Here is a 27,398-nt window from a genome sequence, read left to right on the forward strand (position 1 = left end):
TAGTATGGGTACTTGATTTCTAAACTAAATTGTAAAACCAAAGCTAAGTTCTCAGAAATTCTATTTGCTATTTTTTGGTATACAGTCCTTGTTTAATACTGCGTGGAAAAGTGCTGATATTTACTTGTGTAGAACTGATTTTGATCATTGGTGCTCTTTTTTAAAGTGCACTTTACGGTGAGCAGCAATGATTTAAATTTGTCGACGAGTATTTGTCACTTAACTTTCCCAGTTACTTGAATTGTGACCTGAGCGAGCCCCGAAAGACAATTGTTAGGAAGGAACAGTACAGTTATTTCAATTGTAAATCAATTACAGCGTATGTAACGCACTCTGTCGCCCGGATAGGTTTCAGAATGTATCCAATTTCAACAGAGAAGCGTTGTAGAACAAATGATAGATAATGGCTTTCCCTTCCTTTTAAAGAATTTTCATTACTGACTTATTGAGGCGAAGTTGCAGTCTCTAAGCCTGACACATACAAAAGTCGTATACATACGACGCACAGCTGCACTACATTTTCTAGTATTTTTCATGTGCTGCCACTGCAGAGTGGAAGTAGTACTGCATTCGTAGCAGAAAAAGTAATGGGCTGACCAGTTAGAGAGACAAAGAGAGCTGTGAACCAAACTAGGACGAAATACGAGACATAAACTACACTGCAGGAAAAAATTCAACAGCCGCGAGGACACGGTCATTTTGTTGACGAGAGAGGTGACAAGTAGCCCATCATTGTAGGAGCATACGGTAACAAATTCAAACCAAATGATACTTACATGTCACAGTAAGAGTGTCAGCCGAATCAGTACACACTGTAACCCCTTCTGGCGGCAACGCAGGTGTTTATTCTCGCATACAAACGATCATAAAGGTGCCGAATCGCATCCTGCGACAGATTGTCCCAAGTATCTTGTATCTTTTGTTGTAATTCACCAATGGTTCTCGCAGTCCCTGGAGAACTAGTAAGTTCCCACTTTTTCTTGTCCCATCCGTGTTCAATTGCAGAGAGATCTGGCGATCTTACTGACCAGGGAAGTTTCTACACATCACGAAGAGCTGCAGCAGCAGCAGCATGTAGGTTTACATTGCTCTGTCAAAAAAGCACACTCCTTTCCTGTCGAAGAGGTGGCAATAGCACGGAGTTAATTTCCTGTGCAGTGTAGCGGACACTGGTTATTTTAGCCTGCACAAACAGCAAATGACACCTCGAGTTGTAACTGATGGTTCCCACTCAGTGAAGCCCAGGATGGGACCCTTGTGTCGTGGGGGAGTGCATCCTTAAATAGACATGTAACCAGGTCTGCGTCCTTCACTCGCACACAGACAGAAGCCACTCTCGTCACTGACAACGGAGTGCGATTTCGTACTCCAGTCGACTCACTCTCGACACCAGAGTTGTTAGTGGTCGCCTTGCCAGAGAGAAAAGTGATCTTCATATTACAGCAAGCAGACGGTTCCCATTGGTCCCTCATGGCACAGCAAGTGTAACATATGCCCGGATTTCGGCCCCCGATGACGTTCAGTTGGTCAGCACTGCTGGAACAATTCTTTGATCTTGATGTACTATGCGGAAATCCAAAATCCGGTCTACAGACGTCGAAATGTTCCACAGGTCACTGTTGAAAGCAGTGACACAATATCCATACACTGTGTCCAACATGAGCAGAAATCGTTCGATACGTCCGTCCAGCTTCACACATGCTCTCAGGAAGACCCCGTTGAAGTGGCTGAAGCTGTGCAGCAGGAGAACGAATTCGTCGGTGGGGTACGGTTGTACTCCAGCATGAAAGTTGCAGCCACTGTTCACCGCCAAACTGAGCACCGTTAGTGCGTGAAGAGTCAAAACTGAGAGTCATCTCGTAACCTCCCCCTTCCTAATCGGCCTACTGGATTGCGGTATAACTGACCCTGATCGCTTATCCCTAATGAAATTTTACAGTGACTAAAGCTGTCGTTATCGAAGGAAAATAACACTGGTTAATTAGAAGAAAGTGTACAACAGACTCTTCTGAAGGAGGAATCTATTCTAAGTTTAAGATAAATACTGATGATAATTTTGAAATGGGTGGAATATTGTACAATCTCTCACGAACCGCACAGTGGCCAAATGGGTACCACGTAATGTTTACAACAAAAATCACTGATAATGCGAAGAAAACACCGATTAACTAAAAAGAAGGGATAATTAAACGGTCGACAGCCCACTATGGCAATGAATCTAGAAAATCTTGAGAAAGGTAATGGCAAAGAAATTTGAGCAATAATCATTGGCGTGCGAACAGGAAGTTGTCACTCTTTCCCACAGCACAACAGTTCAAGATAAAATAAATGAATCAGAAGACACTGAGTTTTCAATCACTTATTCTGAAATACTAAATTTTGAAACTAAAATTAAATGAAACTAATGGTTAAATAAATGACTGGCTTAACTTCAACTTTGTTATGTAAAAAAATAAGTTTCACTAAGTTCAGTATAATGTATAGAAAAATTCAGGAAAAGGTAAGAAATTTAATTTTTATTATTGGGAGATTCAATTGAATTTGCTTGAAGCAAATGAGCGATTGATTTTACTTTTAAAGTAAGAACAATAAAATACATGTTTAAAGATTGGTGTGATTACTGCTTTTGTCCAGTCTATACTATACTCAGTACGTAATAGATGTAATAGTGCATTTATTTCTGACTTCATGTAATTGATGGACGATAAATAGTTTAGACAAGAAGAGAATAGAAGCTTTCGAAATGTGGTGCTACAGAAGAATGCTGAAGATTAGAAGGGTAGATCACATAACTAATGAGGATGTACTGAATAGGATTGGGGAGAAGGGAAGTTTGTGGCACAACTTGACTAGAAGAAGGGATCGGTTGGTAGGACATGTTCTGAGGCGTCAAGGGATCACCAATTTAGTATTGGAGGGCAGCGTGGAGGGTAAAAATCGTAGAGGGACACCAATAGATGAACCAACTAAACAGATACAGAATGATGTAGGTTGCAGTAGGTACTGGGAGGTGAAGAAGCTTGCACAGGTTAGAGTAGCATGGAGAGCTGCATCAAACCAGTCTCAGGACTGAAGACAACAACAACAACAGCCTAATAGCTGATGACCGTAGCAAGTGAATCCCTATCACTACAACCCCTCAGCATGCAGATATTGTGTACCCTAGTGCCACTGAACACAATTCCTCACGGTGCTGCATTTTTTTCTGGCAGTAAGTTCTCTTATTACCAGTTATTCCGATAAACACCGATCTATCTGAAAATATCCCAGATGTCTCCAGAATGAGATTTTCACTCTGCAGCGGAGTGTGCGCTGATATGAAACTTCCTGCCAGAATAAAACTGTGTGCAGGGCCGAGACTCGAACTCGGGTCCTTTGCCTTTCGCGGGCAATTTGGAAGGTAGGAGATGAGGTACTGGCAGAAGTAAGGCTGTGAGGACGGGCCGTGAGTCTTGCTTGGGTAGCTCAGTTGGTATAGCACTTGACCGCGAAAGGCTAAGATCCCGAGTTCGAGTCTCGGCCCGGCACACAGTTTCAATCTGCCAGGAAGTTTCATCCCAGATGTCCTTAAATCTTGTTACAAAAATGCAGTTTGTGCAGATAATATCCGCAGCGGTGTTGACACGTAATGGATAAACCACTTCCTTCACGAGCTGCCCCAGATCCCGGGTTGGTCCAGCCGCTCCGGCGCTGCCTCACTCACACGCACGCAGGGCCGGGCGCCTGCCGCGTAGGCAGCCCGCACGCCGGCCGCCTTGAGTCAACTTGGCGCCGCTCCAAAAACGACAGCAGCCAGCGGCGCGCATCAATCACTCCCTCCCCCAGTGGCGCCGCTGCCGTGATACACGACACGGCACGGCACGGCGCGGCGCAGCCAGCAGCCAGCAGCCGATGCAACAGCCGGGCCTGTCGCCTCGGCGCCGCCGCCGCCAGAGCGGGCACGAAAACGTTACAGTCCCCGGAGTAGCGCGTCACAGAGCCACCAGAACACAGTCGCCGCCTCACACTCCTACATGCAGAGAAGTTACCTGTCACTGTTACGTGGCCGTAAGGTTCACTCCTTCCAGTTTTTTATTTTGTTTTCACGAGTGCTCTTATAACAGACCCGACACAGTTTGATGGCTAGGTAACATCAGAAGTATTGGGACAATTATCAGTCCACCCTTCGCCATTATGACGGCTTGAACTCTGCTGAGGACATTTTCGGTGAGGTGTCTAAAAATCTGTGGACGAATGGGAGTCAGTTCATCCTCAAGAGCACAAAGCAGAGAAGGTTATGGTCTTACACACCCTGGAGAGCAGTCTGCACTGTAGTTCCGTTTCTAGATTGTGGCATCATCATCATCATCATCATCATCATCATCATTTAAGACTGATTATGCCTTTCAGAGTTCAGTCTGGAGCATAGCCCCCTTATCAAATTCCTACATGATCCTCTATTCATTGCTAACATTGGTGCCTCTTCTGATGTTAAGCCTATTACTTCAAAATCATTCATAAACGAATCCAGGTACCTCCTCCTTGGTCTGCCCCGACTCCTCCTACCCTCTACTGCTGAACCGATGAGTCTCTTGGGTAACCTTGCTTCTCCCATGCGTGTAACATGACCCCACCATCTGTTCGCCGTGACTGCTACATCTATAGAGTTCATTCCCAGTTTTTCTTTGACTTCCTCATTGTGGACACCTTCCTGCCATTGTTCCCATCTATTAGTACCTGAAATCATCCTAGCTACTTTCATATCCGTAACCTCAACCTTGTTGATAAGGTAACCTGAATCCACCCAGCTTTCACTCCCATACAACAAAGTTGGTGGAAAGATTGAACGGTGCACAGATAACTTAGTCTTGGTACTGATTTCCTTCTTGCAGAAGAGAGTAGATCGTAGCTGAGCGCTGACTGCATTATCTTTGCTACACCTCGCTTCCAGTTCTTTCACTATGTTGCCATCCTGTGAGAATATGCATCCTAAGTACTTGAAACCGTCCACCTGTTCTAACTTTGTTCCTCCTATTTGGCACTCAATCCGTTTATATTTCTTTCCCACCGACATTACTTTCGTTTTGGAGATGCTAATCTTCATACCATAGTCCTTACATTTCTGATCTAGCTCTGAAATATTACTTTGCAAACTTTCAATCGAATCTGCCATCACAACTAAGTCATCTGCATATGCAAGACTGCTTATTTTGTGTTCACATATCTTAATCTCACCCAGCCAGTCTATTGTTTTCAACATATGACCCATAACTAATATGAACAACAGTGGAGACAGGTTGCAGCCTTTCTTACCCCTGAAACTACTTTGAACAATGAACTCAATTTACCGTCAACTCTAACTGCTGCCTGACTATCCATGTAAAGACCTTTAATTTCTTGCAAAAGTTTGCCTCCTATTCCATAATCTCGTAGAACAGACAATAACTTTCTCCTAGGAACCCGGTCACATGCCTTTTCTAGATCTATAAAGCATAGATACAGTTCCCTGTTCCACTCATAACACTTCTCCATTATTTGCCGTAAGCTAAAAAGATCAGGTCCTGACAACCTCTAAGAGGCCTAAACCCACACTTATTTCCATCCAATTAGTCCTCAGACTAATACGTGCACTTTCCTTTCAACAATGCTTGAGAAGGTTTTATCCACAACGCTGATTAAAGAGATACCTCTGTAGTTGTTAGAATCTTTTCTGTTTCCATGTTTAAAGATTGGTGTGATTACTGCTTTTGTCCAGTCTGATGAAACCTGTCCCGACTCCCAGGCCATTTCAATTATCCTGTGTAGCCATTTAAGACCTGACATTCCACTGTATTTGATGAGTTCCGACTTAATTTCATCGACCCCAGCTGCTTTATTGCACTGCAATCTATTGACCATTTTCTCCACTTCCTCAAATGTGATCCTATTTCCATCATCATTCCTATCCCATTCTACCTCGAAATCTGAAACATTACTGATCGTATTTTCACCTACACTGAGCAACTCTTCAAAATATTCCCTCCATCTGCCCAAGGCATCCACAGGATTCACCAGCAGTTTTCCTGACCTGTCCAAAATACTTGTCATTTCCTTCTTACCTCTCTTTCGAAGACTGCTAATTACACTCCAGAATGGTTTTCCAGCAGCTTGACCCATAGTCTCCAACCTGTTTCCAAAGTCTTCCCAGGATTTCTTCTTGGATGCTGCAATTATCTGTTTGGCTTGGTTTCTTTCTTCAACATAACTTTCTCTGTCTACCTGAGTTCTAGTATGTAGCCATTTTTGATACGCCTTGTTTTTCCTTTTGCAGGCTGCCTTCACTGTGTCATTCCACCAAGCTGTTTGCTTCATCCTACTTTTACACACTACTGTTCCATGACATTCTTTAGCCACTTCTAGTACTGTGTCCCTGTACCTTGTCCATTCCTTTTCAAATGACTGTAATTGACTACATTCAACTAACTCGTACCTTTCTGAGATCGCTGTTACGTACTTGTGTATGATTTCCTTATCCTGAAGTTTCTACACTCTTATTCTCCTACATATGGACCTGACCTCCTGCACTTTCGGCCTCACAATCCCAATTTCACTGCAGATTAAATAATGATCAATATCATCAAAGAATCCCGTGAATACACGTGTGTCCCTCAAAGCCTTCCTGAATTCCTGATCTGTTATTATATAGCCAATGACAGATCTGGTTCCCCTGCCTACCTAAGTATACCGGCGAATGCTCTTATGTTTAAAAAAGGAGTTTGTGATTACTAAGCCCATACTGGTACAGAAATTCAAGAGTTGTTTCCCGTTCCTGTTGGCCTCCATATCCTCTTCAAATTTACCCCTAACCTTTTCATACCCTTCTTTTCGATTTCTAATCCTGGCATTAAAATCACCCATGAGCAGAACACTATCCTTGTCCTTTACTCTAACAACTACATCACTGAGTGCCTCATAAAAACTATCCATCTTATCTTGATCTGTCCCTTCACAATGCGAATATACTGAGACTATTCTAATTTTTTTTTGCTAGACACTGTCAAATCTATCCACATCATTCGTTCGTTTACATACCATATTGCAAGTACGCTGGGTTCCATTTCTTTCCTGATGTAAAGCCCTACACCCCATTGTGCTATTCCTGATTTGACTCCTGACAGGTAGACTTTGTATTCTCCCACTTCCTCTTCTTTCTCACCCCTTACCCGAATGTCACTAACAGCTAAAACGTCCAGCCCCATCATACTTGCAGCCTCTACCTTCTTCCCAGAGTAGCCCCCATTGATATTAATAGCTCCCCATCTCATTGCCATTTGTTTGCCAAATCGTATCTTAGGAGTCCCTGGTTTGTCAGTTAGAGGTGGGACTCAATCACCTCCAAAGGTCAGAGGCATTCATGGTGTGGGATGCTGTAGTCATGTCCTAGTTCATGAACCACGGGCACCGTATGAGTGGCCAAGTAAGTGGTCCCGACAGTCGGGATACCAGTTACTTTGGAAGAAGGCTGGGCATCTCGGACATATTCTGAGTCGTGGTCACCTTTGTGCTCATACGGCAAAGACTACCAAATCCACCGGTTAGTCCCACAGCCGTTAGGGGTAAAACTCAATGGGACTCGGGGCAAGTAAGGCTAGCAACCTGCTTCCCTGGCACTTTAAATATGATGCTGGCAACAATCTGAGCAAAAGATTATGGCACAGATGACAAAATGGTAGACCCCGATTAGACGACAGAGGGATAGAGAAACAATTAAAATCGCTCAAAAGAGGGAAGGCCGCTGGACCTGATGGAATACCAGTTCGATTTTACACAGAGTGCGCGAAGGAATTTGCCCCCTTTCTCGCAGCGGTGTACCGTAGGTCTCTAGAAGAGCGTAGCGTTCCAAAGGATTGGAAAAGGGCACAGGTCATTCCCGTGTTCAAGAAGGGACGTCGAGCAGGTGTGCAGAACTATAGACCTACATCTCTAACGTCGATAAAATGCAGAATTTTGGAACACGTATTATCTTCGAATATAATGACTTTTCTGGAAACTAGAAATCTACTCTGTAGGAATCATCATGGGCTTCGAAAAATATGATCGTGTGAAACCCAGCTCCCGCTATTCATCCACGAGACTCAGAGGGCCATAGACACGGGTTCCCAGATAGATGATGTGTTTCTTGACTTACGCAAGGCGTTCGATACAGTTCCCCACAGTCGTTTAATGAACAGAGTAAGAGCATATGGACTGTCAGACCAATTGTGTGATTGGATTGATGAGTTCCTAGATAACAGAGAGCAGCATGTCATTCTCAATGGAGAGAAGTCTTCCGAAGTGAGAGTGATTTCAGGTGTGCCGCAGGGGAGTGTCGTAGGACCGTTGCAATTCACAATATACATAAATGACCTTGTGCATGACATCGGAAGTTCACTGATGCTTTTTGCGGATTTTGCTGTGGACTATCGAGAGGTTGTAACAATGGAAAATTGTACTGAAATGCAGGAGGATCTACGGCGAATTGACTTATGGTGCAGGGAATGGCAATTGAATCTCAATGTAGACAAGTGTAATGTGCTGCGAATACATAGAAAGAAAGGTAACTTATCATTTAGCTACAATATAGCAGGTCAGCAACTGAAAGCAGATAATTCCATAGGTTATCTGGGAGTATGCATTAGGAGTTACTTAAAATTGAATGATTACGTAAAGTTGATCGTCGGTAAAGCAGATGCCAGACTGAGATTCATTGGAAGAGTCTTAAGAAAATGCAATCCAAAAACAAAGGAAGTAGGTTACAGTACGCTTGTTCGCCCACTGCTTGAATACTGCCCAGCAGTGTGGGATCCGTACCAGATAGGGTTGATAGAAGAGATAGAGAAGATCCAACGGAGAGCATCGCGCTTCGTTTCAGGATCATTTAGTAATCCCGAAAGCGTTACGGAGATGACAGATAAACTCCAGTGGAAGACTCTGCAGGAGAGACGCTCAGTAGCTCGGTACGGGCTTTTGTTGAAGTTTCGAGAACATACCTTCACCGTGGAGTCAAGCAGTATATTGCTCCATCCTACGTATATCTAGCCGGCCGCGGTGGTCTCGCGGTTCTAGGCGCGCAGTCCGGAACCGTGCGACTGCTACGGTCGCAGGTTCGAATCCTGCCTCGGGCATGGATGTGTGTGATGTCCTTAGGTTAGTTAGGTTTAAGTAGTTCTAAGTTCTAGGGGACTGATGACCACAGCAGTTGAGTCCCATAGTGCTCAGAGCCATTTGAACCATTTGAACCTACGTATATCTCGCGAAGAGACCATGAGGATAAAATCAGAGAGATTAGAGCCCACACTGAGGCATACCGACAATCCTTCTTTCCACGAACAGTACGAGACTGGAATAGAAGGGAGAAGTTGTACTCAAGGTACCTTCCGCCACACACCGTCAGGTGGCTTGCGGAGTATGGATGTAGATGTAGATGTAGAACTCATCCCAAAGGGGTTAGGTCTGGATTCTGGACAGGCCAGTCCATTTCAGGAGTGTTACCCTCGACAACCCATTGCCTCACAGGAAAATGGAAACGAGCGTTTGGTGTCATTGGCCGGGATGCCCCTTGCGGGGCAGGTCCGGCCGCCTTGGTGCAGGTTTTGCTACATTCTACGCCACACTGAGCGACCTGCGCGCCCGATGGGGATGAAATGATGATGAAGACAACACAACACCCAATCCCTGAGCGGAGAAAATCTCCAACACAGCCAGGAGTCGAACCCGGGCCCGTAGGACGGCAATCCGTCACGCTGACCATTCAGTTAGCAGGGGCGGACTGCCTCACAGGACCTACTTCATCACAGGGCGCTAGCTCATGCTGATACGGTCGTATTCCCGAGCTGTTCCTCTAATGCACGCAGTACACAGTGCCGTAAAATGTTTTCATATACTTCCATATTTAGCGTATTCTTAAACGCACTAAGCGGACCGCAACGGAACCACGAAAAACACACACACATAGCATAACACCATCTCCTTTGACTTCACTGATCGTGCTACACATGATGGCAGGTACGTTCTTCAGGCATCCGCCAGAACCAAACATTTCCGTTGAATTCCCACCGCTGTTTACACCATCAAAACTATCACCCATCATTTAGTGCCATTGCCATGTAGTTTGGGATCTGATAAGCTCTTTAAACTAGTCACCACGACCTCTTGCACAAAAATATCAAATGCGTTTTTGGAGAAGAAATTTTTTGATACAAGTGCCTAAGTACGCGAGAAATGCTGTTAACTATTTTGTAAACAGTTTTTATGAATGGAAACAGTTACCTAAAACAGTTTTTTATAAATTACACAGTTTAATTGATTGTTAAGGAAGCAGTAAAAATAACCAAAGGTCTTCTTACTGATAAGTGACTTTATACGGATTCGGATATGGAGGGGCATGCGATCAGCACACCGCTCATCCTGCCCTTGTCAGTTTTCGTGGCCGGAGCCGCTGCCTCTCAGTCAAGTAGCTCCTGAATTTGCCTCACAAGGGCTGAGAGCACACACTTGCCCACAGCTCTCGACAGACCCAGACGGTCACCCATCGAAGTATTACCAAGTCCGACAGCGCTTAACTTCGGTGATCTGACGGGATCCGGTGTTACCACTGCGGCGATGCCGTTCGCTCTGGTTTCTATAGTCTGCGACGAATCAAACAATTGCTCAGTCGTATTGGTAATCTTTTTAAAGCACTAAAACATAGGCTTAACAGCTTCGCAGAGAGCACCCGACTTTGTATCTGAAAGTCTCTTAACTGTAACTCCTACGTTTTACAGATGAGTCCTCCATCTGTGGCTAGAAATTCCGTAAAACGGTAAAAATTTTCTAAGGTACTAAAAAAGTTACGCATAATGGAACTGTTGCAAGAACATGTAATCGACACAGACTGAGACAATGATTTGCAGAGGATACAAGCAGTCCCTTAGAATCAAGGTCGCAAAATCTTGCTTCGACTCCTGAATACACTTCAACCAGAGCAGAAGAGTTGTAGCGTTTACAGACAGAACCTAGCAAGTTTTGTTACCCCCACGAAGCTGGTCCGGGCCGCACCTCCCTCACCCCCCTATCTACACCACTGCCACCACCGACTGCACAAATGTGTGGCTTGTGAGAAGCTGCTCGACCTTGTACCTTTTTCTGTTTAACTCTCACGCACAGTCATTGACCTGGCAACACTTTGGAACTCGCGAGTCATTCGTTACTCCGATTTCACCGGCTTTTTGCAACCAACTCCCTCAGTAATCGACGCTTCCCGTCAGTCGGTACATGCGACGTGCCTCGCCTTGGTTTTACTATGACTGTTCCTTCGCGTTTCCACTTCACAGTCACACCAACAACAGCTAACTTGGGCCACTGTAGAAGGCTTGAAATTCCCCTGATGGATTTGTAACTCAAGTGATATTCACAGACCAGTGCATGTTCGAAGCAATCAGCTCGCATGACCGACTCACTTTGCTGTCACTAATTCTCTACTAACTACACAACACCCGCCGTCTCCTTTTGTACTGGCGGATCCGTTCCTTGTGACATCTGTAAGGTGTCAGGCAAATCCAACACCTTACATGAAAACCCTGACATGATAAGCAAATCCTGTAGTATGTCACATAGCTCCGAATAAATCGTGACATTAAATTAACCAAAGTAATACGAGTAACGAGTGAGCAAATGGAATACCACAGACTAACACAAGAATGCCTAAATGCATGTCGTACCTTCCCACCGTGAGGCAGACGCAGTTCCGAGGGGAGAAACGAGGACAGAAGCCGAGAGCAGAACCGTGTTAAGCTAGAAGGCCCTACGATAAGGGACGGGCTGGGCACCCACGCCGCGAGCCTACCTGTACGACTACACAACGCGCACTTTTTAGCGTGACCCTGTTTCGCGTCTCAGGTACGTCAAGGACAGCCCCCAGCCCATGTTAAAAGCTAGAGCCCTCCAGAAAAGCTGTATAGATCTTACGATAACACAAAAAGGGCCACTACCACCCGCAAGTTTTAGCGTGAGGCTTTTTCGCGTGTCTGTTACATTAGGACAATCCTCCAGCCCATGTTAAAAGATAGAGCCCTCCAGAAAAACAGTATAGATCTCACGATAACGCTAAAAGGACCACAACAGCTGCAGGTTTTAGCGTGAGACTTTGTAGCGTCTCTGTTACGTTGCAAACTTGAAAAAACATTGCCCCACCACGAAAAGTATAACGTTTCTCATTGGATAGACAGAATTTTTGTAGGCGGAGCTTAAGGTTCACATTGAGACTCTGATTGGTCAGATTAAAAGACAGCCAGATAGTTTTTTTAAACCAACTTCGGTAAATTGTAGTAAGGAGAAGTTAGGAAAGAGTTGGTTCCGAGACGGCGAGCTGGATGGCTGGTGCGGCGGCCGCTGTCGCCCTGACGCTGCCTAAACACCGACAAGGTAATGAACGCACGCGATGCCGCATTTTTGAGCGCATAAGGCTTCACTCAGAACTACAGAAGTCTCATCTGTTACACCCCTTTTCTTTTTTTGTGTGTGTAATACTAGTGTCGATCGTTAATTAAAACTCATGGAGTTCACATTTGCCACTTGAAGTAAAAATCTGAAACGCGATAATTTTTCTGTTATATAGTTATTGAGAAGCCACATCAGCCACTGTAATTTACGACAAGTTAGATAAGTAATTAAAGATAATTGAGTGTCACTGTAGACCATTTTGATAGTTTTCTCTTTTGTGAAACTTAATTTAAAACTAAATTATAGATGTGATATGGCATAGGTCATCCTTCGATAGATTGTAGAACTTGGAAACCCATTTAGGGAATATTCGTTCACATTTTTGTTAACGCAGTTGGTTTTTACCATCCTGTATTAAAACATTTCCTTTTATCAATAGTGCAATTTATAAACGATGTTTTGTGAGTATAATAAAATTTCCAATGGTAAACTTAACTGCTTTTTCGACGTTATTTTACCAGCTAACTAAAAATAGGAAAGCCTTGAACCCTTTCCACTAAAATTAGTTAGTATTAAGATTCTTTTACAGGGAGTGCAGTGGAGCTGACGCTGAGATCATTAAGTATTTGGTTATATCATCGATAGTCTCACTGAACTCTTCTGAATTCTACATGTCATGTGTGGTCTGGCGTCTCCTTACCAACAACAGGTCCCAGGTTGAAACTAGTCAATTCCCCCCCCCCCCCCCCCCAAAAAAAAGAAAAACACGCTCAGAGCGTCGTTGCGCGAAAGTGGTAGGGAGACACGATACAGAACAATCAGACACCACCATGAATGTTTAGAAAATGGCGACCCTGCCAGGCTGGTAAAATACCATGATTGAAGGTCGACCACATGCCTAACAAGGTCCGAAAAATATCCTGCTAAAAAATTTTCGTAGTAAAAAAAAAATTCTAAAGTTATACATAGTCAAAAACAGTAGCTGCGTCGATAGATAGTAAAAGTATTTTAAAAAAAGGAGACAGTCTAGCAGAGACAATAGCATAATTAAGTTAGGAATTTTGAAAATTGTTATAGTTAAGTTTTCTCTCCAATGCAAGCGCGCAGGTGACGGATACATCGTTGACAAGTTGGTTCTGTCCCAACAAGTAAGTGAATGGACTGTCAGTCTTGGTAGTGTCAAGTCTAATGAACAAAAAATTTATGAAACGCGTGAGATCGTATGAGCGCATTTTGACGCGAAGTAGGGCGCGTGAATTGCTTTTAAAACAGAAAATAAGGGATTCGGAAAGATTAGCAATGGCAGATCGAGACCTTGACCGAATTGAGGTAGAGACCCAGCATGAAAATGGACAGAGAATAGAGGACAGTACAACAGACGATGTAATATCGCGAGAAATAGGACTTATAAAGCACCATAAAGAGGATAATGTACGCCAAGGCACAGAAAACCTAGTTCAGCATACTACAGAGGAGCAGGAAAGTAGTGAGACAGGCGATGAGGATTCTAACTTGCGTCTTGAATACGTAGAACCCACAGTACAAGTAATCAGAGCTCCCTCACCACACAGTACAAGGAATCGAGCAGAAACATGTCACAGCACAGTTCAATGCAATCGGTTGCGAACCAACAATTAGGCGAAAACACAGAGCGTAGGACATCGGAAGAAAACACAATAGGACCCACCAATCTGGCAGAATTATTACAACAAATTACGGAAACCATTACAAGGCAAAATAAAGAAATTGCGAACCAAATTCAAATTCAGAATGCAGAAACCACGAGACAAATGCGTGAGATTAAAGAACAAAACAAAAAAATTCAGTTACACCTAAGTCATATTGAAAATGAGGCAAAAGAATCACGAGAAGTAATAGGAAACCTAATAATAGGCCACGATCAATTGAGAACAGACATTGACAAGGTTCAAGCGGACGTACAAACATTGCGTAATGACACTGAGGACGAGATCAAAACATTACGTAACAACACCCAGGGAGAAGTCAAGAAACTAAAGAAACAGATAAACGTAATTACTAGACAAGCAGCAGGTACAGCGCGTGAAATTGTTGAAAAAAGTGTGTTACACAAACGTATCACAAAAGCAGCGCTGAAAAGATATGATAACCGCATAGTCAAAATAGAAGCGCAAACGAAGCGACAATTTCAGAAATTGCGAACAGAGTTGTTGCAAACCATTGGAGAGCGTAGTGAAGAGGATCGAACAAGCACAGAGTCTGCAACCACGTCCGTATCTGTAACAGCACCGGAGAAACAAGAAATTAACGAAGATATTACAAATTTGCGATTCCAATCACAGGCGGAAAGTAGCATATGTGAAATCAGACAGCCTGCACAGCGGGTACGCGAAAGTTACAGTGGACAATATCCAATGGATCTACCACAACCGGAAAGAACGACGGGAGAAATGATCAGAAACAAAAGTGGCGAAGAATCGCGGATTTCATATGGAACTATGACGAAGTACGACAACGATCATTTCCGCACAGTCAGAAAATTTCAACACTTTCGAGAAGGAAACTCATTACATCCACGAACTTTTATTGATCAATTCCGAGTAGGATTACAAGAACACTGGACGCTAGCACACAAATTAGACTTTATATGTGCACACATGTCAGGAACAGTCGCAGAAACCATGCAGAATGTTGCAGCGACATGCCGATCGTACGAAGATTTCAGAGAGAAGTTTCTCTCACGATATTGGTCCAGCGAAGCACAGAACAGAGTGAAGTACGAATTGTTACAGAACCCGTATTTTGAAAATTCAGGAGAGAAGAGCCCCGTGAAATTTTTCGAAGTAATGGCAAACAAAAATCAATGCTTAGATGTACCATACAGTAACGGAGAGTTGCTTAAATTATGCGCGATGAAGCTGCCATTGAAATACCAGCAATCATTAGTAAGTCGCGGAGGCAATGACGTCGAAGCATTTAAAGGTATTCTAAGGGAACTAGAGTTCATATTCTCGGAAGATGATGCAAGAAAAAGACGAAGCGAACGTGAAAATGAAAGCAAAAAGCAGTGGAACCCACAAGACACAGTACGAAGAAACAATAATTACGAACCACGTGATAATTTCGCACTAAGAAACTACAATAGATTTCAACAAAGAAACGGTTATGGATTTAAAAGAGAATATGGGAATAACTATAATTCACCGAAGAACGGCAACAACTATCACAGAGGGAATAACGACAACCGTAACAGGTACTGGAGAACCAATAGACCGACAAATTATCAACAGAGAAACCACTATCAACAAGCTGAACAAGAAAAGCGAATGCAGATAAAAGAGGTTGAGGTAAGACCACCAAAACCCGATAAACGTTCGAGTTGACAGCTAAGCGCCCATGCCAAAGAGAATGACGCACCGACCCAGGACAATTGCAGCACCTTGAACAGAGAAATAAAAATCTTATCACGAGAAGATAAGAAGGAAGAAACAAATCCGCAGGGACCAGATGAAAACGAAGACAGGAAAATAACAATATCGTGTTGGGACGAAATTAATTGGGAGAATACTGACGATGCGATTATGTGGAAGTAGCGATGGAGAAGGAGAAGACAGACGAGGATGAGGAAAAAGTAGAGGATGTAGAAGAAAGCGTAAATGAAGGAAGAAATAGAGAAGAGGAAATAAAGGAGAGAGAAGTAGCAGTCGAAGCTTATCCTACAGAAAGTTCGAATTCACAAAGGAAATTCCTAAAAAGACTCATGTATGATTCAGTGGAGGATTCGTTGATGCAAGAGGAAGAAGAACAGAACCAACCCTTTCAAATTCAACCAATTGTGAAAGCCATGGTGAAGCATATCCCAGTCAATATTGTAATTGATAGCGGAAGTGAACTGACTGTGATCTCAGAAAATTTATTCATGCAGTGTAATGCCAATGAGGAATTGCCAGTTCTGAAAACACGTAAGAATAAAGTAAGAGGTCCTACTAGAAACAATGCTGCGGAAGTTAAGAGACAAACAAGGTTAACTCTTTCGTGCCAAGGTCAAAAGATCGAAGCCAACTTCGTGATTATACCTAAACTAACTGTAGATTTGATTATAGGTGCAGATTTTTAAAATGAGAGACGAGCGATAATAGGTAGCGTAACATTCGGGAATGTCACACTTCTCTTTGAGCAAAAGCTTAAATTAGAAGAGATACCAGTTATAAACAAACAATTAAGAATGACGCGAGATAAAGAGGATGAAGATTTAGAATGGTATGCACACAAGAAGGAATAGCTTCAACTCATGTTAAAAGTCCATAAAGAAATCGACAAAAAATTGCAAGAAGTTCAAGGTATTTCGGAACACAGTAAAAGAGAATTAGAAGGTATTTTACGAGATAAAGCAGAGGTATTTTTACCTAAGGCTGGCAGTATTAAACACTTTCAGTACAAGTTTGAAGATTAATTTTATTACTGGTAAATAATCAGCACAATATTTCAAGATTATGTTGCAGATAAGATCGTCAGGAGAAAGAAGAATGAAGAGAAAGGAAGGTGGGAAAAAGAAAGTAGTTTCAATAATAACACCAATAGTACGATAGATTAAGGTGAAGGGATAAAGCCTAGATAGTCTAACAGCATGAAATACTAAAATGCTATACACCACGACACCACACAAAAATAAAAAACGAATTTGAGGATTCTTGAGTAGACGTTAAGACTCCAAATATCTTAGAATTGTAACATGGAAAGGACGCCGAAATTTGTAAAGCTTTTTAAGAAGGCGTATAACAAGTAGGTACTTGATATATGTTAGATGATTATAAGTAAAACTTTTTGTAAGAACCATTGTAAAAACTCCAGCAAGGCAGAGATGCAACGACCCACAAGTTGCAACGCGAGATGTATCAAGAAAGAAAAGGACGTAATTAGCAAGACACGATTCCTACATAGCAGGAGCGTCGAGAGAAGGGAATGGACATCGAAACCAACTGAAGGCCCTTGTAGCGAAAGTGGGCAATAAATGTGCCTACGTAGAACCTTACTGGGATGGAACAGGAAGCCGCACAGTGACAGCCCTGCAGAGGCGCCACGGGACGCCAGGACACCGGATTTTCACCGCTCGTAAACCCCAGGGCGCCCCCGACTCCGCGGAGCGAGCAAAAAACGGCCGGACGAGAAAACCGCTTGGGCAAGCCACCGCTGGCAAAAAAATATGTGTAAAGTCACACTACTGCTATTAAACAGCACGCTGATGCACGAAACTGAAGAAGAACGTCCACAAAGTAAAAATGACGCGCCCAAACAATTTATCAAACTGTGACTAGGAGGAGAGCTTCAAAGCGACTAGTTATCAATAAATATTTCCATATCCTGCCCAGAGAAGAACCAAGAAGCAAGTAAGAAGCAGAGAAAAAGCAGGAAGAACAGAAGTTGAAGATTCGCAAGATTGAGACCAAGAAAGAAGATGGGTGAAGAATAGACGACATACCTTCCCAAATCCCTATCCTATTGTAAACTAGTCGTCTGCGAAGTATTACAAACGAAAAACGACCGCATTCAGCGACACATAACGATGACTTTCACGCATACAAAGCCAGTAAACCACGAGATTTTGCACTCACAGCTCCATTCCATTATGGGACCTCCACAACAGCAACACACACTTGCAAAGCCAACAAGGAACGACGAACGAAGCTGTACATCAAATGCTTGCCCACATCCATTTCGCTCAAGTCCATCACCTCCATGCAAAAACATTCACCAACCTCATGCTTGAACATTCATAGGATTATGTGAATGTGTGAAATCTAATTATGTGATGTAGGAATTGTGCAAAAGAAACGTGTGAAAAACTAAATAAATTAAGCACACCAGACAGCTAATAAACTAAAAAAAATAACGGTCATTGACTATGGACTTAAGTAAAAGATAGACTATCGATAAAAACAAGTTATTAGTTCTGAAATGGACAGTATATAAAGAAACTATATACCAGTTATTTTCTCCTCATAAAAATAAAAGAGTAACTATATTTTACTTATTTTCTCCTTATAAAAAGAAAGAATAAAAAATTATCTTGGTGGATGTTTTCCCTTTCTTTAACATTTGTACCATTTATTAGGATAATACCTCAATACGTGTGTATGTATATTTCTTTGTCAAAGCAATTCTTGGAAATAATTCTTATTTGTTAGTGTAACAATGTTGAAATGCGTGTCTAGAAACAAAAACATTTTTCTTGTATATGATATTTAGAAAATGGGTTAGGAATAGATTTTACTTAATTAGTATATTTATATAAACAATATTTCTAAGAAAATCGATGTGAAAGACTCCTCACTTTCGAAAATAAACTTCTTAAAAAACAAACTTCATACTTAAATAAAGAAAGAAAATGATTAAAAAATTAATAATAGAATAAAAATATTCTTCTCTTGTCATTTTTAATTACAATGTGGAAGAATATAAAAATATAAATTAGTAATACAAACTAGCATGGAACAGAATAACGTGGCTGAACAATATGCAACAAAATTGAGATAAATTAGAAAATTTTTGACTGACTTAGACAACGATTCAATCATTGCCTAAATTCAGTGCAAAAATTAAGTTCGAAGGGTGGTGATATGTAAGGTGTCAGGCAAATCCAGCACCTTACATGAAAACCCTGACATGATAAGCAAATCCAGTAGTATGTCACATAGCTCCGAATAAATCGTGACATTAAATTAACCAAAGTAATACGAGTAACGAGTGAGCAAATGAAATACCACAGACTAACACAAGAATGCCTAAATGCATGTCGTACCTTCCCACCGTGAGGCAGACGCAGTTCCGAAGGGAGAAACGAGGACAGAAGCCGAGAGCAGAACCGTGTTAAGCTAGAAGGCCCTACGATAAGGGACGGGCTGGGCACCCACGCCACGAACCTACCTATACGACTACACAACGCGCACGTTTTAGCGTGACACTGTTTCGCGTCTCAGGTACGTCAAGGACAGCCCCCAGCCCATGTTAAAAGCTAGAGCCCTCCAGAAAAGCAGTATAGATCTTACGATAACACAAAAAGGGCCACTACCACCCGCAAGTTTTAGCGTGAGGCTTTTTCGCGTGTCTGTTACGTTAGGACAATCCTCCAGCCCATGTTAAAAGATAGAGCCCTCCAGAAGAACAGTATAGATCTCACGATAACGCTAAAAGGACCACAACAGCTGCAGGTTTTAGCGTGAGACTTTGTAGCGTCTCTGTTACGTTGCAAACTTGAAAAAACATTGCCCCACCACGAAAAGTATAACGTTTCTCATTGGATAGACAGAATTTCTGTAGGCGGAGCTTAAGGTTCACATTGAGACTCTGATTGGTCAGATTAAAAGACAGCCAGATAGTTTTTTTAAACCAACTTCGGTAAATTGTAGTAAGGAGAAGTTAGGAAAGAGTTGGTTCCGAGACGACGAGCTGGATGGCTGGTGCGGCGGCCGCTGTCGCCCTGACGCTGCCTAAACACCGACAAGGTAATGAACGCACGCGATGCCGCATTTTTGAGCGCATAAGGCTTCACTCAGAACTACAGAAGTCTCATCTGTTACACCCCTTTTCTTTTTTTTTGTGTGTAATACTAGTGTCGATCGTTAATTAAAACTCATGGTGTTCACATTTGCCACTAGAAAAATGTGAGACGCGATAATTTTTCTATTTTTAGTTATTGAAAAGCCACATCAGCCACTGTAATTTACAAGTTAAGTAAGTAATTAAAGATAATTGAGGGTCACTGTAGACCATTTTTATAGTTGTAGGCCATTTTGATAGTTTTCTCTTTTGTGAAACTTAAATTAAACCGAGATTATAGATGTGATATGGCATAGGTCATCCTTCGATCGATTGTAGAACTTGGAAACCCATTTAGGGAATATTCGTTCACATTGTTGTTGAACGCAGTTGGTTTTTAGCATCCTGTATTAAAACATTTCCTTTTATCAATAGTGCAATTTATAAACGATGTTTTGTGAGTATAATAAAATTTCCAATGGTAAACTTAACTGCTTTTTCGACGTTATTTTACCAGCTAACTAAAAATAGGAAAGCCTTGAACCCTTTCCACTAAATTTAGTTAGTATTAAGATTCTTTTACAGGGAGTGCAGTGGAGCTGACGCTGAGATCATTAAGTATTTGGTTATATCATTGATAGTCTCACTGAACTCTTCTGAATTCTTCATGTCATGTGTGGTCTGGCGTCTCCTTACCAGCAATAGGTCCCAGGTTCAGACTAGTTAATTCCCTAAAAGACACGCTCAGAGCGTCGTTGCGCGGAAGTGGTAGGGAGACACGATATAGAACCATGAATGTTTAGACATCTAGTGCTCAGTTACGCATTGCATAGGTTTATCCTACTAAGGACGGGGCCCGTCCACGCCCACACCAACGTGGTGACCAAATCAAAAGTTCTACTGTCACCTCCGTAAACATGTTAGTTTTTTTAATCAGGCGTCACAGGATGCGGGCTGTGATGTTGTCCATGCGTCTGGGTAATATTACTCATTAACGTGGTCCATCAAGAGATAGAAGTGGTCGAAAACGATTGAAGGGTAGCGGCTATAAGGGCAGAGGAAAAAAGTGCCAAGGCAAGAGCCAAGGGAAAAAAACCTCTGCGACAGTAGGACGGGTAGTAAGGGCAGTAGCGGCTTGCTATCTGCGACAGTGCATGCAAGGTGTGGTAGTGTTAGTTCGAGGTATCGTGCATCGTTACCTTTGTCGTTGTTGGAGCTTGTTGCGGCGCTTGCTGCGGTTGCTGCGTCACTACAACAGTTCAAGGTCGTTGTAGATTAGTGGGCGATCGGTCATAGATCGGCTCACAGACGGTGTAGGGGGTGTGTGTGGCTGGTTTGCGTGCTGTGTACTGTACGGTTTCCCTGCGGTTGCCTGATTTTCGGCTGGTTGCGCATCTGGGTTCCCAGTAATAACTGTGTTGCAGGGGCTCGCCAGTACATTCGTGTTAGCGTTCTATGGACCATAGATTTTTAGTTCCTAGCCAGTAATGTGTTTGGTCTGTTATGCTTCCATCTATGGTTGTGGTCGTAGTTACCCAGAGAAAGGATAAACGGGTTGCGCGAGCGTCTCGTGTTATTGTACAGTCGTGTGGAGAGTTTTTGGAATACCTGCAAGATGGTATCTACCCGGTATTCCCGGTGAAGGTCCGCGATGCGTGTGTAGCGCGGAGCGTTGCTTATGATTTTGGGCACTTTGTTCTGTATGAGCTGCAGACGGAGCAGGCGAGTTGGCGCAGCGTATCCCCAGACAGGGGCTGCGTACGTCATCAGGGGTCTAATACGTGTCATGTACATGGACCTAGACACCCTCCTGTTCAGTGTGCTACGCCTGTTAAGCAAAGGGTAGAGTTGTTTGAGCCTCGCGTTAGCTTTGTTGGTCACGTGTTGGATGTGGTCCCCCCTGAGTAGTTTCCTGTCCAGCCAGACACCGAGGTATCTGACCTTCTCGCGGAAACGTATTGGGCGTGTGTGTAGTGTTATTGGGTTGCAGTGCTGGTGTTTGCGCAGTTGCTTCGATCTTCTAGTGAACAGACCGGCCTCGCACTTGTCGACGTTTACTCTAACACGCCATTTCACCAGCCAAGGCTCCGCCGTTCTGAGTGCAGTCTGTAGTCGTGAGTTAATGTTAGACGGCTTCCAGTCTTGCGCGAGGGTGGCTGTGTCATCCGCGTAGATTGCCATCGTCGTGTTATGTGTATCTGGGAGGTCGTTAATGTAGAGGTTAAACAGTAAGGGCCCTAGGATGCTTCCTTGGGTACTCCTGCCTGGATACCATGTCGTGTCGATTGTTTGCCCTGCACGTCGGTGTTGAAACTCCTGTCCGTTAGATATGAGTGTACGAGACGTACGAGCCCGTCGGGAAACCCTGCGTCACTAAGTTTGCGTATTAGGCCGTTGTGCCATAGACTATCGAAAGCCTTTTTGATGTCCAGGAACACCGCCCCAGTTGCCTTGTTTGTGTTGTATCCGTGTGTTGTGTATTCAACGACGCGGAGGAGTTGTTGTGTTGTTGAGTGGTGATTCCTGAAGAATTGCTCCGGTCTCAGGACGTCATTTGTGATGCAGTGGCTGGTGAGTCGTTTAAGTATTACCTTCTCAACGATCTTGCTGAGCGCGCTCAGCAGACTGATGGGTCGGTAGTTCTGTGGGAGGGAGTGGTCTTTCCCCGGCTTCCTGAACATCAGGACCTTGGCCGTCTTCCAAAAGGCGGGGAAGTGTTGGTGCTTGAGTATGGCATTCGTGATGTGTGTTAAGTATTCTACAGCTTTGTCCGTGAACTCCTGGAGGACACGGTTATGAATGCCATCGTGACCAGGGGCCTTCCTAGCGGTGGTATGCATGATGGCCCATTTGATCTCTGCTGTACTAGCTTGTCGGATGTTGTTGCGCGCTGGTTGGGCCAAGATGCGTGTGACCTCCTGGTCCGTAGCAAGTGTGAACGCTGGGTCTGAGGGATGCAGGTTCTGTTTGAATGACCCTGCGAGATTGAGGGCCACCAGTTCCGCTTTTTCTTCCGCAGAATATGCTGCTCCGTGGGGCCCTTGTAGCGTGGGGGTGTACAGTTTCTCCGTGGTGAAGTGTCGGGCCAGCTGCCACACACCAGGTCGCGTGGTATCCAGCCCTGCGATTTTCTGGTCCCACTGTTGTGTTTTGAATGTTTGTCTTTTATCCCGGATTATACCCTGGAGCCTGTTAATGTGCTGTTTGAAGTGGTGGCGCCTGGTACGCTGCCAATGTCTCCTGAGGTGGTTCGTCATTGAGATTAGGCCCAGGATTTTCTGGGGCAGGGCTGCACTGTGTTGTTGTGGCGTGCGGATTGGCATGGGGTCGGCTATTGCGTCCTGGACGGCGCCGGTGAGGGTTTCAACTGCCTCGTCAATTTGGGCTGTCTCGTTAATCGCGTGGGTGGGTGGGATGCCACTGTCAAGCGTTTCCTTGAACTGGGTCCAATTAGCGCGCCTGTTGTCTAACATCCTGCGTTGTTCCATGTGCTGCAGTGTTTCTTCAATGTACAGTACAATGGGTTGGTGATCTGAGGGCAGATCGTTTTCAACGGCAACGTTGAGTGTCGTTGTTATGCCCTTGATGAGGGCCATGTCTAACACGTCTGGCCTGTGTCCCCTCCGGTAGGGAATGTGCGTCGGTTCGGTCGGCGCTAGTGTAATGTAGTTTCGTCCTAGTGCGTGTTCGTACAGTTTCTTGCCGTTGGAGTTTCGTATTCGTGAGTTCCAGACCGGGTGTTTTGCGTTAAGATCTCCAGCGGCTATTACGCGCGGTGATATGTTGAGTATTGTGCTGATGTCGCGTGTTATAATGTTTTTAGGGCTGTTGTATACTGACACCAGTGTAGTGTAGGCTCCGTTGAACTTGACCCTGACGGCGGTTGCCTCTAGTTTTTCAAGTTCAGGGAGTACTATGTTTGTGTGTTCTATGTCTTTGTGTATGATGATGGCTGTTCCGCCATGACCTGAGCCGTCCGATCGGTCGGTGCGATAGACACAGTAGCCGGTGAAGTTTAGTTGGTTGCGTGGTTTGAGCTTAGTTTCGCTCAATAGTGCGATAAGGATACCCTTATGCTCCATGAGCACGGCAAATTCCGCCCTTTTATTGCTGATCCCGTCTGCATTCCAGAACAGGACACGTGTTAGTGTTCGGTTGTTTGCGTTGGGGGCGGGGTGTGGCGTGTTATCCATGTATGGGTGTAAACAGTGTGGTGAACGCTGTTTTTACGGCGGCCCAGTACTGCCCAGGTTGAGCAGACATGAGCTGTGTGAAGAGAGTGGCGACGGCCGCCATGATCTTGTTAAAGATCTGAGCGGTCGTGTGATGGGGGAATATTGTTTGCAATAAACCCTCAACTGCTGCGTTGGTGTTGTGTGTGTCGGCCTGTGGCTAAGTTGTGGTGTTGGCGGCCGCTGGTGCGAGTGTCGGCGTTATGTGTGGGCTGGCGCTTGTGTTGCCGTTATGTGGAACATTTTGAGGTGCCTGTGTGTCAGACGTGGTGGGGGGTGGCGTGGTGTGTGTGCTGGTGTCGCTGGCTTGCTGACTGTGTGTCTGTGTGTCATTGTTATGTTGTCGCTGGGTGTTTTGTTGTGGTGCACGTGTGTTCCCATTCCTGTTTCCGCGTGTACGCCTACGCCTTCTCTGGGCTTTAGGTTCTGGGGTTCATTGTGTGTGTGTGTGTTAACCTGTGTGTCATGTGTAGGTTCGCAGGCAGTGGCTTGAGGGGGCGGGGTTGTGTTGTTTCTGGGAGCTGGTGTTGGTACCGGTGTGGTTGCAGTGTCGTGTGTTGGCTGAGACGACTGTGTTGTTGTCGCAGCGGTTATTTTAGGTGCGTGTGCTGGGCGCAGAGGTTCCGCGGCCTGCTCCGCTCCTCCAGGACGTGTAGCCGTGGCGAACGACACTCCGTTCCTTACAGGGTTAGGTGTGGGCCGTGGACGTGTCATGACTTTGGGTGGCTTTGACTTTTGATTTTTCCGCCTCTGCGCCTCTCTGTGTACGTTGCAGCCCCTGTAGTTGGCCGCATCGCCTTGGCCACAGCTGGCGCAACGGCGTATGTTTTCGTGGATCAGAGTACATGCGTTGGATGCGTGTTTGCCAGCGCATCCGCGGCAACGGGGTGCCAGGCCGCAGCGGAGGGCCGAATGACCGAACCGCTGGCAGTTGTTACATTGTTGCGGCATCTGTGGCGGTTCGTATATCTCTACCCTTACGTCCATCCGCAGAAGGCTTCTTATCTGCAGAAGGCCGCGGGAGGCGGCCGTGTCGGCCATCTCAACCAGGTAGTGCGGTAGACGGTGGTGGGAGCGGAAGCGTGTCATCCTGGAAGCACTTTTGCAGTCGAAACCTAGGAAGTTGAGCGCCGCTTGTACTGTGTCGTTTGGGGTACTGGGATCCACTCCCTTTACCACGTACTGCTGTGTCCGTTCTTCTGCGGTCCTGTACGTATTGTATAATGCTCGATCCCCTTTTCTTTGAGGAAGATAAGGAGATCTTTATATTCAGTGTTAGTAGATACGTACAGTGAGGCCCTATCCCCAGAGTACTTCGTGTGTAGCGTGCAAGGTGAGTGCCTTTCCGCAAATGCTGTGTTGAGGACGTTGAGGTCCCCGTAGTTCTGTATTACGACTGGGGGGAAAACCAGTCTCCTGCTGTGCGGGCGTAGCTGCAGTTGGTACTTGTGTGGTGTTGCTGACCGCAGGTCGGGTCGTGATTGTTGTTGTGTTGGTGTTCCTAACCGGAAGTGCGGGTGTTGGTGTAGGTAGCAGCGCCTTTCGGCTACCTTGCGAGTGTGGTTGCTCGCTTGTTTGTGTGGTGTTTTTTCTGTTTGCGGCGTGGGCCCTCCACCTGCCAGGGCCCAGTGTAGTGTTGTTCGGTGTCCGCATCTGCAGCTGCTGGCTCCGCCGTTGGAGTCAGCTGCCGCAGTGGGAGAGTGGCACAAGAGTCACCAGTTCTAGGTGAATGTAATGTTATGTGCAGTGTGCTTGTCCGCGTGGGGGACTCACTTGCGCCGCAGAGGTCGGTTATCAGCCGGCTCAGCAGCTCCTGCGCCTGCGCAGCGATCTGCCGGTCCTTGTCGGCCAACACATCCTCAACGGCGGCAAGCGGGACGCTGACGTCGACGGGAACAGCCGACTCTAGCGCCTCTTTAGCTGAAGCCTTGCTGCGGGTTAGGGCGGGGGAAACACCGGCGGAATCTGCCATCTTCGTGCTTAGGAGCTTTATTGGGTTTGGGTGAGCACGACAATTATGCTTTCTCTGACAAGAAAAGGCTATGAGTAGGTCCTACAGAAGAGGGGGGAATGTCCTACGGCCTAGCGTGCGCCGTTGGTGCAGTGGCGCGGCACCTAAAGGAGGTGCGGAGGAAGAGAAGTGGCCTGCAGTACGGGGGGTGGTCCGACGTGAACGGGCCCCTGGCGCTGATCAGCCCTAGCACAGAACGAGATAGTCTCGCTAGGTTTGTAACCGAGGCTACGAGCTACTGTGAGCTTCTCCGCGAGCTACGCGGCTTTTCGACGAAAGGGAGCAAGCTCAACATTCCACCGATCCACCGAGCGCTACTGGCGCTTCGAAAGAGAACTCTCTGTAGAGCAGAGCGGTCAGCGAGGCCTAAACCCCAATAGCTACCGTTGCACCGGCCATCACCGGCTGACGAAAGATAGACGGAGAGCTAACTTTATTTAACGAGTTAAGCTCTTATTTATTTTCTAAACAGATGGAAATGCAGCTTGTGTGATGTTTTGGGACAGGTTATTGGATAAACGAATCCTTCCAGTACAGATGAAGTTTACATAAAATAAATTGTGGTACAAGAGGAGACAGAAACAGATTCAACGCAAGGATGGCATCTCATGAATCTTATCAACATTGAGAACGCTATGCGCGATGTCACCGTGACGAAACATTCTTTCAGAGATGATGGAGAAGGGCCGGTGTATAAATTTGAGATTTGGAATCCTCATCCAGAAACGAATGAATTGAAAGTTATCAGCGTAAGTGCACGCTGTCTAAGAAATCAGCACCTTCACGGAAGTATACTGGCAAGGTACTTCTTCAGTGCGAGGTCGCAAAAGGCTAATGATGTTTACGGCATTCAACGCCCCACATATTGTCTACCATGCAACAGTAAGTGGCTCGGAACAGCATATCCAGATACTCCGGGATGATGATTGCATTAAAACAGAGGATGAAACGCGTAAAGCTGAAATACTCAACACTTTTTTCCAAAGCTGTTTCACGGAGGAAGGCCGCACTGCAGTTCCTTCTCTAAATCCTCGCACAAACGAAAAAATGTCTGACAGCGAAATGAGTGTCCAAGGAATAGAAAAGCAACTGGAATCACTCAACAGAGGAAAGTCCACTGGACCTGACGGGATACCAATTCGATTCTATACAGAGTACGCGAAAGAACTTACCCCCCTTCTAACAGCCGTGTACCGCAAGTCTCTAGAGGAACAGAAGGTTGC

This window comes from Schistocerca gregaria, chromosome 8, assembly GCF_023897955.1.
Source record: "Schistocerca gregaria isolate iqSchGreg1 chromosome 8, iqSchGreg1.2, whole genome shotgun sequence".
Taxonomy (NCBI): domain Eukaryota; kingdom Metazoa; phylum Arthropoda; class Insecta; order Orthoptera; family Acrididae; genus Schistocerca; species Schistocerca gregaria.